General features: G+C 43.1%; 1 protein-coding gene across 4 annotated transcripts in view; it reads right to left on the bottom strand.

The window, feature by feature from the left end:
• YEATS2 (YEATS domain containing 2) overlaps positions 1-12259 on the bottom strand; it is a 119963-nt gene extending 107704 nt beyond the window's left edge. For 2 of the 4 annotated variants that reach the window (XR_006609169.1, XR_006609168.1), the window contains exon 1: positions 12082-12259. The gene's annotated coding sequence lies outside the window, so the exon portion shown is untranslated. Of the gene's footprint in view, positions 1-11887; positions 12014-12081 lie in introns of those variants that run through there. The other 2 variants (XM_004745098.3, XM_004745100.3) reach the window with 2 other exon arrangements.
• Between the last annotated feature and the right edge of the window lie 4084 nt (positions 12260-16343).

Here is a 16343-nt window from a genome sequence, read left to right as displayed (position 1 = left end):
AGGCAGAGGCTTTAACCCACTGAGCCACCCAGACGCCCCAGAGATTCTTAATCGTGGGAAACAAACAGGGTTGCTGGAGGGGAGGGGTTGTTGGGAGATGGGGAAACTGGGTGATGGACATTAAGGAGGGCACATGATGTAATGAGCACTGGATGTTACATAAGACTGATGAATCACTGAATTCTACCTCTGAAACTAATAATACTCTATATGTTTAATTAATTGAATTTAAATTTAAAAAGGGAAAAATTTATATTAAGTAATCTCTGCACCCAGCATGGGGCTCAAATTCATGACCCGGAGATCAGGAGTCACATGCTCCTCTGCCTAAGCCAGCCAGGTGCCTCTATTAGGACTCTGAGGTCTAATTCACATACTGTAAAAATCACTCTTTTAAAGTACAAAACTCGGTGTTTTTCTTTTTGTTTTAGTAGATTCACAAAGTTGTGCAACTACCACTATATCTAATTCTAGACAGTTTTTATTAATAAGTAGTTTCTTAGACCAGGGAGAGTTGATTTAAAGAACAGCCAATTTTCTAAAAATTGTTTCATGTTTCGGCACCTGGGTGGCTCGGTTGGGCTTTCAGCTCTTGATTTTGGCTTGGGTACTGATCTCGGGAGTTGTGGGCTTGAGGCCTGGGTCTGGCTCACGAGCTAGGTGTGGAGGCTGCTTGGGATACTCTCTTTCTCTGGCCCTCCCTCTTTGAAAGAAAGAAAAGAAAAAGGTCTCATGTTTTAAGGTACTTATATCCTTTTTAGAATCTCAGTTTCACATTGAAAAGCGTGAGATTTATCCCCACAGAATTTGTTGTCCATTTGAAAGCCCCAGTGAAAAATCCCTAGTGAAGTGTACAAGATTTGGTTCAATTTATATACTCTCTGTGACTATGTCCAAGAATTTAACACAATCTTGATCTGGTCCAGTTTCTTCCTGTCCTTTCAACCTGGATTTGTAGACAAGCTTTGTTTTCTTTTGCTTCTCTTGGAAAAAAAACTTATATGGCTTCATGGTTGAAACAATAGGGTTGTCATATGAATCAGAACTGTCATTTCAGACAATTCCAGTCAGTGATATTTGTCTGAAAGTGCCACCAGGGAAGCTTATATGACCTCTTTTCTTTCTCTTTTTTCTTTTTTTAAAGTTTATTTATTCAAGCAATCTATATCCAGCATGAGGCTTGAACCCATGACCCTGGGATCAAGAATTGCACGCTCCTCCAACTGAGCCAGGCAGGTGCCTGTGTATGTTCTTCCTTCTGTCAGCTTAAGAATTTGCCTTCAAGGGGCGCCTGGGTGGCTCAATGGGTTAAAGCCTCTGCCTTCGGCTCAGGTCATGATCCTAGGGTCCTGGGATCAAGCCCCGCATCGGGCTCTCTGCTCTGCAGGGAGCCTGCTTCCTCCTCTCTCTCTGCCTACCTCTCTGCCTACTTGTGATCTCTGTCAAGTAAATAAATAAAATAAAATAAATTTTTAAAAAAAAAGGATTTGCCTTCAGTATCTCAAAACCCTTGAACATTTCAAATAGTTCACTCTGTCCAGAGAAGATACATTAAGTGGAGGGGTGGGAGAGGGTGGTAAAGGAAGAGTAAAACATACCTAAGGCCAGTTCTCTCCAGTTTTTGCACTAACAGATTGAAGCGGTGGCATGAATAATTCAGAATAGCTGTTTTATTCTAAACTCTTCTACATGTTGCTTTGCAGACTGGAGACAAAGTACTGACCTGAATGGATCCTGGGGCTGACCTTATATAGCAACTTGCATGGTCTTAAGCAATTTCATGTGTAATAGGAAAGTAGGTATTTTTGACCTGGAAATATGTAATACTTAAATAAGACCACAATCTTTTTTTTTTTTTTTAAAGAGAGAGAGAAAATGTCAGGGGGAGGAACTAAACAGGTGTTTGCTATTTTATTATTATTATTCTTTTACTTTGTGGGGAGCCTAGGTGGCTCAGATCATGATCCCAAGATCTTGTGATAGGGCCCCATGTCAGGGGGAGAGGGATGTGGGGGGTGGTCTGCTTCTTCCTCTCCCTTCTGCCCCTCCCCCCTCTCTCCTCCATGCTCTCTCCTCCATGCTCTCCCTCTCTCTCAAATAAATAAAACCTTTAAAAAAAGATTTGCTTATATATGCTATTTAGTATATATGATATTTTTTTTTAAAGATTTTATTTATTTACTTGAGAGAGAGACAGTGAGAGAGAGCATGAATGAGGAGAAGGTCAGAGAGAGAAGCAGACTCCCCATGGAGCTGGCAGTCCGATGCGGGACTCGATCCCGGGACTCCAGGATCATGACCTGAGCCGAAGGCAGTCGTCCAACCAACTGAGCCACCCAGGCGTCCCAATATATATGATATTTTAAAAATAAAACTTAAATAAAGAGGGGCTCCCGGGTGGCTCAGTCGGTTAAGTATCTGCCTTCAGCTCAGGTCACGACCTCCAGGTCCTAGGATCTAGCCCCGCATCAGGCTAACTGCTCAGCGAGAAGTCTGCTTCTCTCTCTCTCTCTCTCTCTCTCTCTGTGCCCCTCCTTAATGATTGTTTGTTCTTCCACTCAAATAATGAAGTCTAAAAAATTTTAAAAAAACTTAAATGATTTACATTCATACTATGGCATAAATCAGTTCCATTACAATGTGACATACACATTCCTAAAAATCTCCATAAAACTGTATAATAAAAACCACAAAGCAAGGGGAAAATGGAGTTAAGGACACAACATTCAAAAATGCCATGAGCGACATAAAAAAGGGAATCTAATAAAACCAATAGCATAGTTTTACACATTAAAGGGTTGCAAAATAGATAAACGCTATAATAAATATGGTACTTCATCCTGAAAAAGGCCTCGTGTTTGCTTGTGGAAGTGGGCACTGAAAGGTTACAACTTGTGCATTACTGTGAAGTGGTAGAATTAAGTAATCTGAAATCAACAGAAAGTTGCAGCACCAGATGTGGCTCACAACAGAGAAGTAAGGTAAGGTCACAAGAAGATATCTGCAAGGCGTGTGCCTGCATACAGCTGTGGAGTCCCTTGAGCAAAGTACAGTTTTCTGAATTCACCTAGCATGTCTTGCAGAAAAAATCACACAATCAAATGTGAAATTCACATTATATTCAAATGGTTCCCTGAGGTTTTATTTTTTTTTAATATTTTATTTATTTATTTGACAGAGAGCACAAGCAGGAAGAGAGGCAGGCAGAGAGAGAGAGAGGAGGAAGCAGGCTCCCTGCTGAGCAGAGAGCCCGATGCGGGGCTCAATCCCAGGACCCTGAGATCATGACCTGAGCCGAAGGCAGAGGCTTTTAACCCACTGAGCCACCCAGGTGCCCCAGGTTCCCTGATGTTTTAATTGCATTGGAGCAAATTCATGTTTTCTCAAAGCAACACTGACTGTAAGACTGAAACGCAGCCACGAGAAAGAATGTGCCAATATGGAAAACTCCAAAATAGACTGTGAAATGAAAAAAAGCAAGGTTCAGAATAATATGTATACTTTGATCCCTTCTGTGTAAACTAGGGAAGAAAAACGATTTTTAAAAAATGCTGATACATGTCTGTGTAAGTTTTCACAGAAGAAAATAATAAAAAATGATTAACAATAGTTGCCCCTGCCCAGGGTAGTGATTTTGCTTGTTATTCCTGACTACATTTGAACTTTCCAAACCTGTTCATGCATTACTTTAGGGAGGAAAATGCCAAAAGGACTAATCTGGGAGATGGATTACAGTTTCACCCTGCTATGGAAGTGCAGCATTCCTATGAAACCTTTCCTAAACTGAAATGTGTATCCCCTGCTTTATGAAGTTCACATTATACTACCTCACTTTTTCAAAAACCTACATCAGTACTGGTTTTCCCCAACTGGAAGAAATCAGAAGAGGATTTCTGCTTTTGTAAAAAAAAGCTATGACTATCTTTCTTTGTAAAACCAAAGTAGCATAACGTAAACTTTCAGAAAGCAGGCGATTCCTATATAGAGGTATTTATGTCTGTTTTCTTCTTCACTAAATGTTCAAAAGAACATAGCCAAAGGGCGTGGACCAACTGGAACATTCATACGTTGCTGTTGGAAATGTGAAGTGCTACAACCACCTTGGAAATCACTTTGGAAAACAGTTTGGCAGTTTCTTATAAAGGATACTCTACCACATGACCCAGTCATTCCACTCCTAGATACTTACCCAAGAGAAATAAAAGCCTATGTCCATATAAAAACTTGAAAGCACATGTTCACAGCTTTATTTCCAGGAGTCAAAAAATGGAAACAATCCAAATTTCCATTAACAGGTGAAAGGATAAACAAACTGTGATATATCTGTACAACAAATTATTATTCACCAATAAAAAGGAATGAACTGATACATGGAACAATGTGAGTTAATCTCAAAACAATGCTGAGTCAAAGAACCCAGTTTAAGAAAAAGTACATACTAGAATCATTCTACTTATATAAAAAGCAAACTCGTCTACAGTGACAGAAAGCTGATCACTGGTTGCCAGGGGAAGGGACAATGACAGGAAGAGGGGAGAGGGATCATTAAAGGGCATAAGAAAAATTTATGGGATGATACATATGTTTACTATCTTGATTGTGGTGATGGTTTCATAGGTGTATAAATCTGCTGAAACTTCCCAAATCGCACACTGTGCAGTTTGTGGATGCCAACTGTAGCTCAATGACATACGTAAAAACACACACAGAGCGCCTGGGTGGCTCAGTCATTAAGCGTCTGCTTGGCTCAGGGAATGATCCCAGAGTCCTGAAATCAAGTCCCGCCTCCGGCTCCCTACTCGGGCGGACAACCAGCTTCTCTCCCTCTCTCTGCCTGCTGCTTCCCCTGCTTCTGCTCTTTCTCTCTCTCAAACAAATAAAATCGTTTTTAAAAATTATAAAAACACATACAACTGGGGTGCCTAGGTGGCTCAGCAGCTGAGCACCCAACTCTTGGTTTCAGCTCTGGTAGTGGTAGTGAGATCAAGGTCCTGCGACCCAGCCCAGCACTGGCTCTGCGCTCACCATGGAGTTTGCTAGAGATTCTCTTGCTCCTTCTCTCTGTTTTCCCTCTCCCTCCCCTTCTGCTATTCTCCCCCCTTTTCCCAGCACACTGGGGCTCTCTAATAAAAAACTAAAACCTTTAAAAACAACACACATACACACAGACACACACAAGTACTCAATATTCTGCCAAAAAAAATATGAAGACTACACAATGGGAAACCTCATATTGTTCATGAAAGTGTAAAAATGGTGCAGCTGCTGTGGAAAAGTCTGGCAGCTCCTTAAAATGTAAAGCAGAATCGGGGTGCCTGCCTGGCTCAGCAGGGAGAGCTTGTGACTCTTGTTATCAGGGTTGTGAATTTGAGCACCATGTTGGGGGTAGAGATTACTTAAAAAAAAAAACCAAAAAACCAAACTTTAAAAAAAAAAAGTTAAACAGATTTACTATATGACCTAGCAATTCCATTCCTAGGTATATATCCTAGAGAACTGAAAAGACATGTATGCATAAAAACTTACATGTAAATGTTCATAACGGCATTATTCATAATACTGAAAAAGTATGAACACCCCAAATATCTACCAACTGATGACAAGACAAAATGTGGTATGTTCATAAAGAATATATTTTTTTAAGATTTTATTTATTCATTGAGAGAGAGCATAAGCCGGGGGAGAGGCAGAGGGAGAGGGAGAAGCAGCCAGGAGCCCGATATGGGGGTCAATCCCAGGACCAGAGATCATGACCTGAGCTGAAGGCAGACGCCCAACCATTTGAGCCACCCAGGTGCCCCCATACAGAACATTATTAAGCAATAAAAATAATTAGGTACTGTGGGGGGCCTGGGTGGCTCAATGGGTTAAAGCCTCTGCCTTTGGCTCCGGTCATGATTCCAGGGTCCTGGGATCGAGCCCCACATTGGCCTCTCTGCTCAGCAGGGACACTGTTTCCTCCTCTCTCACTGCCTGCCTCTCTGCCTACTTGTGATCTCTGTCTGTCAAATAAATAAATAAAATCTTAAAAAAAAATAATTAGGTACTGATACATGCTACACCACAGATAGACTGAATACAGCATGCTAAGTGAAAGAAGCCAGATATGTTAGGCCACATGTTATATGATCCTGTTTACATGAAATGTATAGAAACAGGCAAAACCATAGACACAAACAGTGGATGCCAGGGGAGAAGGGGGAACCAGAACTGACTGCTGATAGGTATGGGGTTTCTTTCTCAGGTGATGGAAATGTTTTGGAATTAGATGGTAGAAATGGTTGCATAATCTTGTAAATATACTAAAAAACATTGAATTATACATTTTAAAATGATGAATGTATATTACATGAATTATATCTCAATTATAAAAAGTATACACACTCTCGGGAGTGCCTAGGTGGCACAGGTGGTTGAGTGTCCAACTCTTGGTTTCAGGAGGGATGGTGATCACAGGGTCACGAGATGAGGCCCCACCACAGGTCCACACTCAACACAGAGTCTTGCTTGAGACTCTCTCCCTCTCCTTCTGCCTTGTCCCTGAACTTGTGATCACATGCTCTCTCTTTTAAATAAATAATTTTTTAAAAAGATTTTATTTATTTGAGAGAAAGCACGAGCACAAGCAGGGTGAGGAGCAGGGGTAGAAGCGGCTCTCCGCTGAGTAGGGAGCCCGACATGGGGCTCAATCCTGGGACTCCAGGGTCATGACCTGAGCTAAAGGCAGACACTTAAACAACTGAGCCACCCAGATGCCCCAATAAATCTTAAAAAAAAAAAAAAAAAAACCATAAAGCATACATACTCTAGGGGCACCTGGGTGATACAGTCAGTTGGGCGTCTGACTCTAGGTTTCTGCTGAGATCGTGATCTCCAGGTCTTGGGATAGAGCCTTCCATCAGCCTCCACACTCAGCACAGAGTCAGCTTGGGTTTCTCTCTCCCCCTCCATCTCCCCACTGCTCACACATGCATCCATGCTCTTGTACTCTAATAAATACATAAATCTTTTTTTTTTTTAAAGGCAGCGAAGGCAGCGGCTTAACCCACTGAGCCACCCAGGCACCCTAAAATAATAAAACTCTTTAAAGCTTCACAACACCGGATTTGCAAAGATTTCTTAGATATGACCCCAAAGTCACATGTCATAAAAAAATAAATTGGATTTCATTAAAATTTTTCAATTTTGTGCATCAAAGACACTATCAACAGAGTAAAAAGGCAAGTCAAAGGAGAAAATGTTTACCGATCATATATCCAATAAGGGATTCCTATCCAGAATATAAAGAGAGAACTCCTGAAACAGAAAGCAGTAAAAAACGTGACTAGAAGTAGGCAAAAGATTTGGAATAAACATTTCTCCAACAATATAGAAATGACCAAATAAGCCCTTGAAAAGATGCTCAACATCACTAATATTAGGGAAGTACAAATCAAAACCACAGTGAGATTATCACCTCACACCCATTAGGATGACTATCAAAGGAAAGAACGAACAAACGAACAAACCAGAAAACAAGGATTGGCGAGGATGTGAAGAAACTGGAACCCTTGTACAATGCTGGGAATATATGCACAAGCCACTATGGAAGAAAGCGTGGCAGTTCCTCAAAAAATAAAAATAGAATTGCTATATGATCTAAAGAGTTCTACTTCTGGGTACATACATACTGAAAGAACTAAAAGCTGGGACTTGAAGAGGTATCTGTACACCCATGTTCTTTTTTTTTTTTTTTTTAAGATTTTATTTATTTATTTGACACAGAGAGAGATCACAAGTAGGCGGAGAGGCAGGCAGAGAGAGGGAGGGGGAGATCCTGAGATCATGACCTGAGCCGAAGGCAGAGACTTAACCCACTGAGCCACCTCAGCACCCCTGTACGCCCATGTTCTTGGCAGCATTATTCTCAATAGCTAGAAGATGGGAACAACCCAAGTGTTCATCAACAGATGAATGGGTAAACAAATGTGATACGTACACATACACTGGAATACTATTCAGACTTAGAAAGGAAAGTTGTTTACTCAAAGAATACAGAAACACTAATTCAAAGGGACACATGTGCCCCTATGTTTACAGCAGCAATATTTATAATTGCCAAGATACTGAAGCAGCCCAAGTGTCCACTTATTAATGAATGGATAAAGAAGATGTGGAATATATACACAATGGAATATTATTTATCCATTTAAAAGAATGAAATCGGGGCGCCTGGGTGGCTCAGTGGGTTAAAGCCTCTGCCTTCGGCTCAGGTCATGATCCCAGGGTTCTGGGATCGAGCCCCATATCGGGCTCTCTGCTCACCAGAGACCCTGCTTCCCTTCCTCTCCCTCTGCCTGCCTCTCTGCCTACTTGTGATCTCTGTCTCTCTGTCAAATAAATAAATAAAATCTTTTAAAAATAAATAAATAAATAAATAAATAAATAAATAAAAATTTAAAAAGAATGAAATCTTGCCATTTGTAACCACATGGATGAAGCCAAAGAGTATGCTACTATAAGTGAAATAAGTCAGTCAGAAAAAGACAAAAGACCACATGATTATCACTCATACGTAGAACTTAAGAAACAAATGAACAAAGAAGAAAAGAGACAAACCAAGAAACAGACTCTTAATTACAGAGAACAAACGGATACCTACCAGAGGGGAGGTGCGGGGGATGGGTGAAACAGGTGAGTGCACCTGTGATGAGCACAGGGTAATAATACACAGAAGTGTTGAATCACTATATCATTCCCCTGAAACTAATAAAACACTATATGTTAACTAACTGGGATTAAAATAAAAACTTAAAAAAAAATTTTTTTTAAAGAAAATTCTGACACATGCTACAACATGGGTGAACCTTGAAAATATTATACTAAGTGAAGTAAGCCTGTCAGAAAAACACAAATACTGTGTGATTCTCTTTATATGAGATACTTAATATAGTCAAAATCAGTCACAGAGACAGAATGGTGGCTGCCAAGGACTAGGAGAAAGGGGGAATAGGGAGTTACTGTTTAATGGGTACAGATTTTCAGTTTTGTACGATGAAAAGAGTGATGTAGATGGATGGTGGTATGGTTGCACACTGTTACAAATGTATCTAAGACCACTGAACTGCACACTTAAAAATGGTTAAGGTGGTAAATTTTATGTGTATCCTACTATAATTGGGGGGGAGCATATGTAGGAGCTAAATGTTAAATACGGCTTTTCCGTTATTAACCATGCATATGTAATAACCTCATTTATTCCCAGAAAAATACTTAAGGGGGGAAATTCTACAAGCTCTATGTCAAACTACATGTTTTCAAGATCTAAAAGAACTCTTGACAATCAATTCCCAGAAGTGATAAAAACAAGAAGATACACACAGGAGAGAAAGAGAAATTTACCAATGGCCAATATATGTGGAAAAAGTGTTCAAACACATTAGTAATCAAGAAATGAAAAATTAAACAAGACACCATTTTTTATCCTACCAAATTTAGTTTTAGAGCAAATGGAAATAAGGCATCTCAAAAAAAGGTCTAGGTTTTTCTAATCTGCACTCATTATCTTCACTTCCTCAAGCCCCAATCAATTATTCCACTCTGGTTTCCACCTCCCACTTCTAGAACTCTGGATACTACCACAAACCAGGCTGGCTCAGCTGATGGCGGGTGTGACTCTTGATCCCTGGGTTGTGAGTTCAAGCTCCACGCTGGAAGAAGAGATTACTTAAAAATTTTTAAATCTTCGGGACGCCTGGGTGGCTCAGTTGGTTAAGCAGCTGCCTTTGGCTCAGGTCATGATCCCAGCATCCTGGGATCGAGTCCCACATCGGGCTCCTTGCTCCGCAGGGAGCCTGTTTCTCCCTCTGACTCTGCCTTCCACTCTGTCTGCCTGTGCTCGCTCTCGCTTGCTCTCTCTCTGACAAATAAATAAAATCTTTAAAAAAAAAAAAAAATTTTAAATCTTCAAAAATAATAATAGTAATACAATGACAAGACAAACAACCTCCAAATCCAACTGAGTATCTCACCAAACTTCTCAGAAGCATGGATGGGCCAATTCTCAATCGTCTATGAACTTGTTTTTCTTGGCTTCCATGACACCAGACTTCTGTTTTTTTCCCCTACCTCAACTGGCTGTTTTTCCTGTCCTATGTTCAATCTTTTTCCAGTACTGACCTCAAAGCACCAATTTTCACCTATCTATACTTTTTCCCTTGATGATCTCATACAGTCCCATACCTTTCAATATGTAATGAACTCCAAATTTTTATCTAACAGGTCTTGGTTATCTCTTCCATGAGTCCCAAACTTGTACATCCAACTGCCTCATCAATATACCAGCTTCATAACTGATAGGCATCTCACATTTAATATACCCAAAAAGAACTAATTTTTCCCACCTCAAATTTCTCTTCCATCCTTCTTCCTCTCAGTAAATGTCAAAATCTACTCATAGTAGCTCAAAACAAATACCAAATGCAAAGAATTCTCGGGCATCTGGCCGGCTCAGTCAATAAAACATGAAACTTCTGATCGCAGGGTCGTGAGTTCAAGCCCCATGTTGGGCACAAAGCTTAATTTTAAAAAATATATCAAGGGGTGCCTGAGTGGCTGAGTTGGTTAAACATCCAACTCTTGATGTCAGCTCAGGTCATGATCTCAGGGCCATGAGATGGAGCCCCACTTCAGCTCTTCGCTCAGCAGGAGTCTGCTGGAGATTCATTCTCTCTCTCTCTCCCTCTGCAACCCCCTCTGCTCACTCGGGCTCTCTTTCTCTAAAATAAACAAATCCTTAAATATATATATATATATATATATATATATATGCAAAGAATCCTCCCATCCCCTCACTAACCCACTCCCAAGTCTTGTTCATTTTACCTCCAAAGTATTTTTAAATCTTTGTACTTCATCTCTGCTGCCATGGACCTAGCCCACGGTACTGCAAACAGCATCCTAACTGATCTCCCAGCTCCCACTCTTGCCCTCTTCCTCCACACAGCAGTCAGATTATGCTACCTGCCTTCTTAAAACCTTCAAAGGATCCCTGTGAAAACTAAATTCCTAATCAGGGCATTAGCTGCTCCTATATTTGAAAGAACATACACACCAAAAACACACAATTTCTCCAGGCAGTAAAACTATGAATACTCCTCCGTATTTTGCTGGTCTCTATTTTTTAATTTTTCTATGATGAGTACATGCTACTTGCTTATTAAGAAGAAAGGATATTGCTGAATACTGTATATTACATTGCATTTTTACACCCTAAGGAGAAAAGAGAATGAAAATTGTAGGTAAACTCTGTAACTATTATAAGCGTTGATGAAAATTCTAGCAAACACATATAAACAATCTAAAAATGAGGTGTCAAGGGATGTGAGATTATGTTATTTTCCTCTTCTACTTTCTATTTTTTAACCTAATTACACTCATGATAGAAAAAAAGGTTATGATATAAACCTCATTCACTGTCTTCTGCAATCTGGCCACAACCCACCAAACCAGCCTTTCTTCCCAGTACTCACTTTCCCAAGCTTTCTACTCTAACCCCGCACCGTGTCACACCTCTGGGGCTTTAACTCCGGCATATCCCTGAAATATCCTCCAACCTTTCTAAATCCCACTCATCCTTCGCGAGGGAGGAGGACAGTAAGGATGGCGACAGGTTGGAGGAGGATTCCACGGTTCTTGTCAGTAAACCCACAACTTGCCAGTGTTGGAGCCAAATCTCGTCTCCAATCCCATCCCAGGCCACCAAACTTAACATCCTGACAGCTCCAGCCATTGGGGTTCAAGGGACCCCCCCCATCCCCTCAGGGAGCGCTGCGCCCTTAAAAGGACCCTCCAACACACCCAGATTCCAGGCTCCCGCTACGGAGACTCCCTCGACAGACACACTCACCCCGGAACCAGCCTCCCCCTCCCGGTCCTCTGCTCTCTGCATTCACCGGCTCCCTCCCTCTGCTCCGCCGGGGCCGCGCGGTCGGCTGGGTGGGGGAGGGGAGCGCACGTGCCCGCGCCGCCCCCGCCCAGACAATGCCCCGGAGAGCGGAGCGCGCGCCCGGCCCGTCCGATCCCGCTCCCGCCAACACTCACCCCTTCTCCGGTCTCCAGCCGAAGCGCAGGGCCCGCTGGGCGCGGCGAGAGGTCACGAGGGACGTGCGAGAGCGGGCGAAGCCCCGCGGAGCCGCCCGGCCACGAGGCCCCAGCGACCCCGGAGCCCGCGGAAGCACACGACTCGGCAGAGCCCGCCCGTCCCTTTCGGCCCCGCACGTCAGCAGCAGGGGCGGGGCGGGACGCGCGCGGCGGCGGCGGTGGCGCGCGCGGCCCCAGGGGCGGGACTTGCAGGGATGTGGGCGGGGCCAGGGCTCCAGCCGGTGCTGGGGCGCGCGCCAGGCTGGAGCTGGGTTTGGCGGTGGCCCAGACTCTGATCCCGGCCTGTGCTGCCGCACTGCCTGGGGAGTATGGATGTCCGTTCTGGCAAAGGCACCGTTCTTTATCATTTCCTCAGTAGAAATGGCGAGTTCCAGCCTCAAGTTTGACAGGATATTCATTCTGCCGGCATATATGAAGCTTCTACAGTAATAACAACAGCAGTTAACGATTTGTGTGTTTATCATCTTGAGCCAAGCTTTGTCTTAGGTGCTAGGGATACATATAACAATAGTTATATGTAAATATAACTAACCTGTTATACAGATGCAGAAATTGAGGCTCCGAAAGGTTGGGACTTAACTAGTTTATACAACTAGCGAATGGCAACCCATCATATCCAATTTACCTCCTAAGTATATATATATTTTTTTTTTAAGATTTTTATTTATTTTTGAGAGAGAGAGAGAGATTGAGAATGAATGAGCCAGGGAGGGACAGAGGGAGAAGCAGACTCCTGCTGAGCAGGGAGCCTGCCTCAAGACTCCCATCTGAAGACCCTAGGATCATGACCTGAGCCACCCAGGCACCCTGCTCCTAAGTATCTTTTGAGCCCACCTTTCCCTTTCTTTCTTCCTACAATACAGCTCCTGCTGTAGCTCTCCAGTGATCTGTTTCTGTCACCCTTCACTCTGTTCAACTCACTATGTAAAGATTTACCAGAAAGCCTGGGTGGCTCAGCCAGTTAAGTATCTGCCTTTGGCTCAGCTGGTGATCCCAGATTCTTACAATCAAGCCCCACATGGAGCCCCACGTAGGGCTCAGAGGGTAGTCTGCTTCCCCCTCTGCATGCTGCTTCTCTTGCTTGTGCATCCCATGCTATGACAAATAAATAAAATCTTAAAAAAAAAAAATTAACCACTGGAGCTGAGTAGTAGTTTAGAGAGAGTTCACTTTATAACTTTGTATGCTTTACAAATGTTATCAAATTTTGGGATGCATTTAATGTCTAATAATGTTTCAAAGAATTTACTCCTTTATCTCCAACAGCAAGCCCCGTACACTGCACAGGGTACACTCAAAAAGCATTTGTTGCGGGGCACCTAGGTGGCACAGTCAATTGAGCCTCCTACTCTTGGTTTCCACTCGGGTCCTGATCTCGCAGTGGAATGGGATGGAACCTGTCCTCAGGCTCTGCACAGCAAGGAATCTGCTTTAGATTCTCTCTCCTCCTCTCCCTATGCTCCCCTGCCCTAGACACATACCTGCATTCTCTCTCTCTCTCTCTCTCTCTCAATAATAAATAAATAATCTTTAAAAAAAAAAAATTTGTTGAATAAATGAAGAGTAGGACCAGAAATTGACTGCAAAGCTCTGCATGATAAGGGAATTATCAAGGGTTTGTAATACATCAACCCTGGCCCCCTAACCTTAAGGTATATTACAGGTAAAGACAGATAAATAATATTTATTCAGCAAATTTTTATTGCATTTCTATTCTTTGTTCTGGCACTGTGTGCCAAGCACTGTGTTGCACACTGGGGATCAGAAAAGAACAAAACAGTTCCTGCCCTTGTGAAATGTATAGACAATGTAATCTGAAAGGCCAGGAAAGTCCTCCCTGATCCTGAAGCTAAGACCCAAAGAGAGAATAGGAACTGTAGAAGTAAAAAAAATAAATTTCATGGAGAAAGAGGGAGGATAACAGATCAGCATGAGTGTGTCAGTGTTCTCCTGCTTTTGACATCTAACCCTGAGGTAGAGATTGCTTTAAGGCAAACAGGCTTGAGCAATGGAATGAGGGCCCATAGCAACCACCTGGCTAAGTACATACAGGCCCATCATGCAACCCAGCTCAAAATATTGATAGGCCCTAACTAACCAGTGGTCTCCTTACAACCAGGCACAGTACCAAAAAAGTGAAAATTCCATACATGGCCATACCTCCTCAGCATCCCCATTTAAAAACAGTCCCCTCCCATTGCCTCGTGGTAGAGAGCCTCTTCTTTGCTGTTCCATCTGATGCTGCCTTGCAGTGTTTTCAATAAACGTCTAGTGCCTTTGTTCTGCCTCAGGTGAATCCTTTCACTGCCCATACCACCTGATCATCACCCCATATTTGGCAACCCCCAATCCAATCGGGACACCACATGTAGATACCACATAGAAGTGTCTGGCTAGGGACGCCTGGGTGGCTCAGTTGGTTAAGCAGCTGCCTTTGGATCGGGTCATGATCCCGGCGTCCTGGGATCGAGTCCCACATCGGGCTCCTTGCTCCGCAGGGAGCCTGCTTCTCCCTCTGACTCTGCCTTCCACTCTGTCTGCCTGTGCTCGCTCTCACTCTCTCTCTCTTACAAATAAATAAATAAAACCTTTAAAAAAAAAAAAAACAAGAAGTGTCTGGCTAACTGGGCATAGGGGTGGGGCTAGAAACCCACTTCTTCTAGTCCAGCTTGGTTGGATTCCCAATTCTGGCAGATAGGTCACATTAAGCAGGGCTCAGATGCAGAGAGTGGCTTGGGGAGAGAGAGGTTGCTGCTGCTAGTTGTCCTCAACTTAGAGATGATGTGCCAGAAACACAGACCTCTCTGTATGCTCCCTGCCAGGCAAAGTAGCATGGCTGAGAGCCATGAATGAGACAATGGGTATTGTGCCAGAGACCAGGTGATCCTAAAACAGGGGTAGTGGTGGACTGATTGGCAGGGGATGGCTGGAGAATGTGAGTAAGACCCCAAGGATGAACAGAGCAGAAGCCCCCACCAAGAGCTAAAGTGCTCCCAGGTCAGCTGGTGAGAGGAGCAGGGATGGAGGGATGGGAGTGAGTGAGATTCAGACATCTGAATATCAAGGTGCTGAAGCAACAGATCATCAGTTTGCCAGCCAACAACCTTTGCAGCTGATGCCAGCGGGGCTGTGGTGACCAGAGTGACTAGGGAGCAGAAGCCAATGAGGACCCAGATTACATCTCACGGGTCTGGGACCCCCCACTGTCTCGAAGCTTCCCTTTGATCCCACAGGCCATCTTGGGAAGTCAAGATGGGGAAGGGAAAGTTCTAGCAGGACTGAAACTTGAAACTGACTGAATACCCCAAAAGAGACCTTTCAAGACCAGATAACTTTATTTTTTTAAAAAATATTTTATTTATTTATCTGACAGACAGAGAGGCAGGCAGAGAGAGAGAGAGGAGGAAGCAGGCTCTCTGCGGAGCAGACAGCCCGATGTGGGGCTCAATCCCAGGACACTGGGATCATGACCAAGACCAGATAACTTTAATTGTCAAGCTTAAGTTTAGCCCAGTCCCTGATAGCAGTGAGAGCCTCTGAAAAAGTTTGTGCCATTTAATGAAGTATAACATGGCTACAGATATTTACACACATGCACACAGTGTGCACATTTCCATAGCAGAGATAAGCTCTATTAAGGAACTGGGCAAAGTAAAGACAGCCCAGTACAGGGGGAGTACATTTAATACGCAGGTGGAAAAGACCTCTCAAGAAACACATTAAGTGAAACCTGAAGGCAATAGAAACCATTAGGGCATGATAATACCTAAGGCAATGTGAGAAGGAAAGAGCTGAGCGGCTGGGGCTGAGGGTGGGAGCCAGATCACACAGGAGGTGGTGTTAAGACTTTGATCTTTGCCATAAGAACAACAGGAATTCATGAGAGGGCTTTAAGCAGGGGTGCCATGTATATTATTTGTCCTTCTAAAAAGATTGCTTACTTTGGTGAATGGGTGGGGAATGACTGGAGGGGTGTGTGAACAAAGCAGCAGCTAGACAGTTGGAAAGCCATCTGACTCTCCTGGATGAAAAATGAGGATAGCTTACCCTGAACAGTAGAGATGGAGTGAAGTAGACAGATTTAAGAATTCTGGAGAAAATACAAGAGACTTGGTAATGAGCTGGGAGGAGCCTGACCCTGCTCAGTCAAATGCATATAGACAAAGCCCCCTTCCTTCCAGCAGACACAGCCCTGCACAGCT

Source organism: Mustela putorius, unplaced genomic scaffold (genome assembly GCF_011764305.1).
Source record: "Mustela putorius furo isolate JIRA1106 unplaced genomic scaffold, ASM1176430v1.1 tig00003834_pilon_pilon_pilon, whole genome shotgun sequence".
Classification (NCBI taxonomy): Eukaryota; Metazoa; Chordata; class Mammalia; order Carnivora; family Mustelidae; genus Mustela; species Mustela putorius.
Note: the sequence above shows the minus strand (reverse complement) of the source record. Positions and strands in the feature narration are given on the sequence as shown.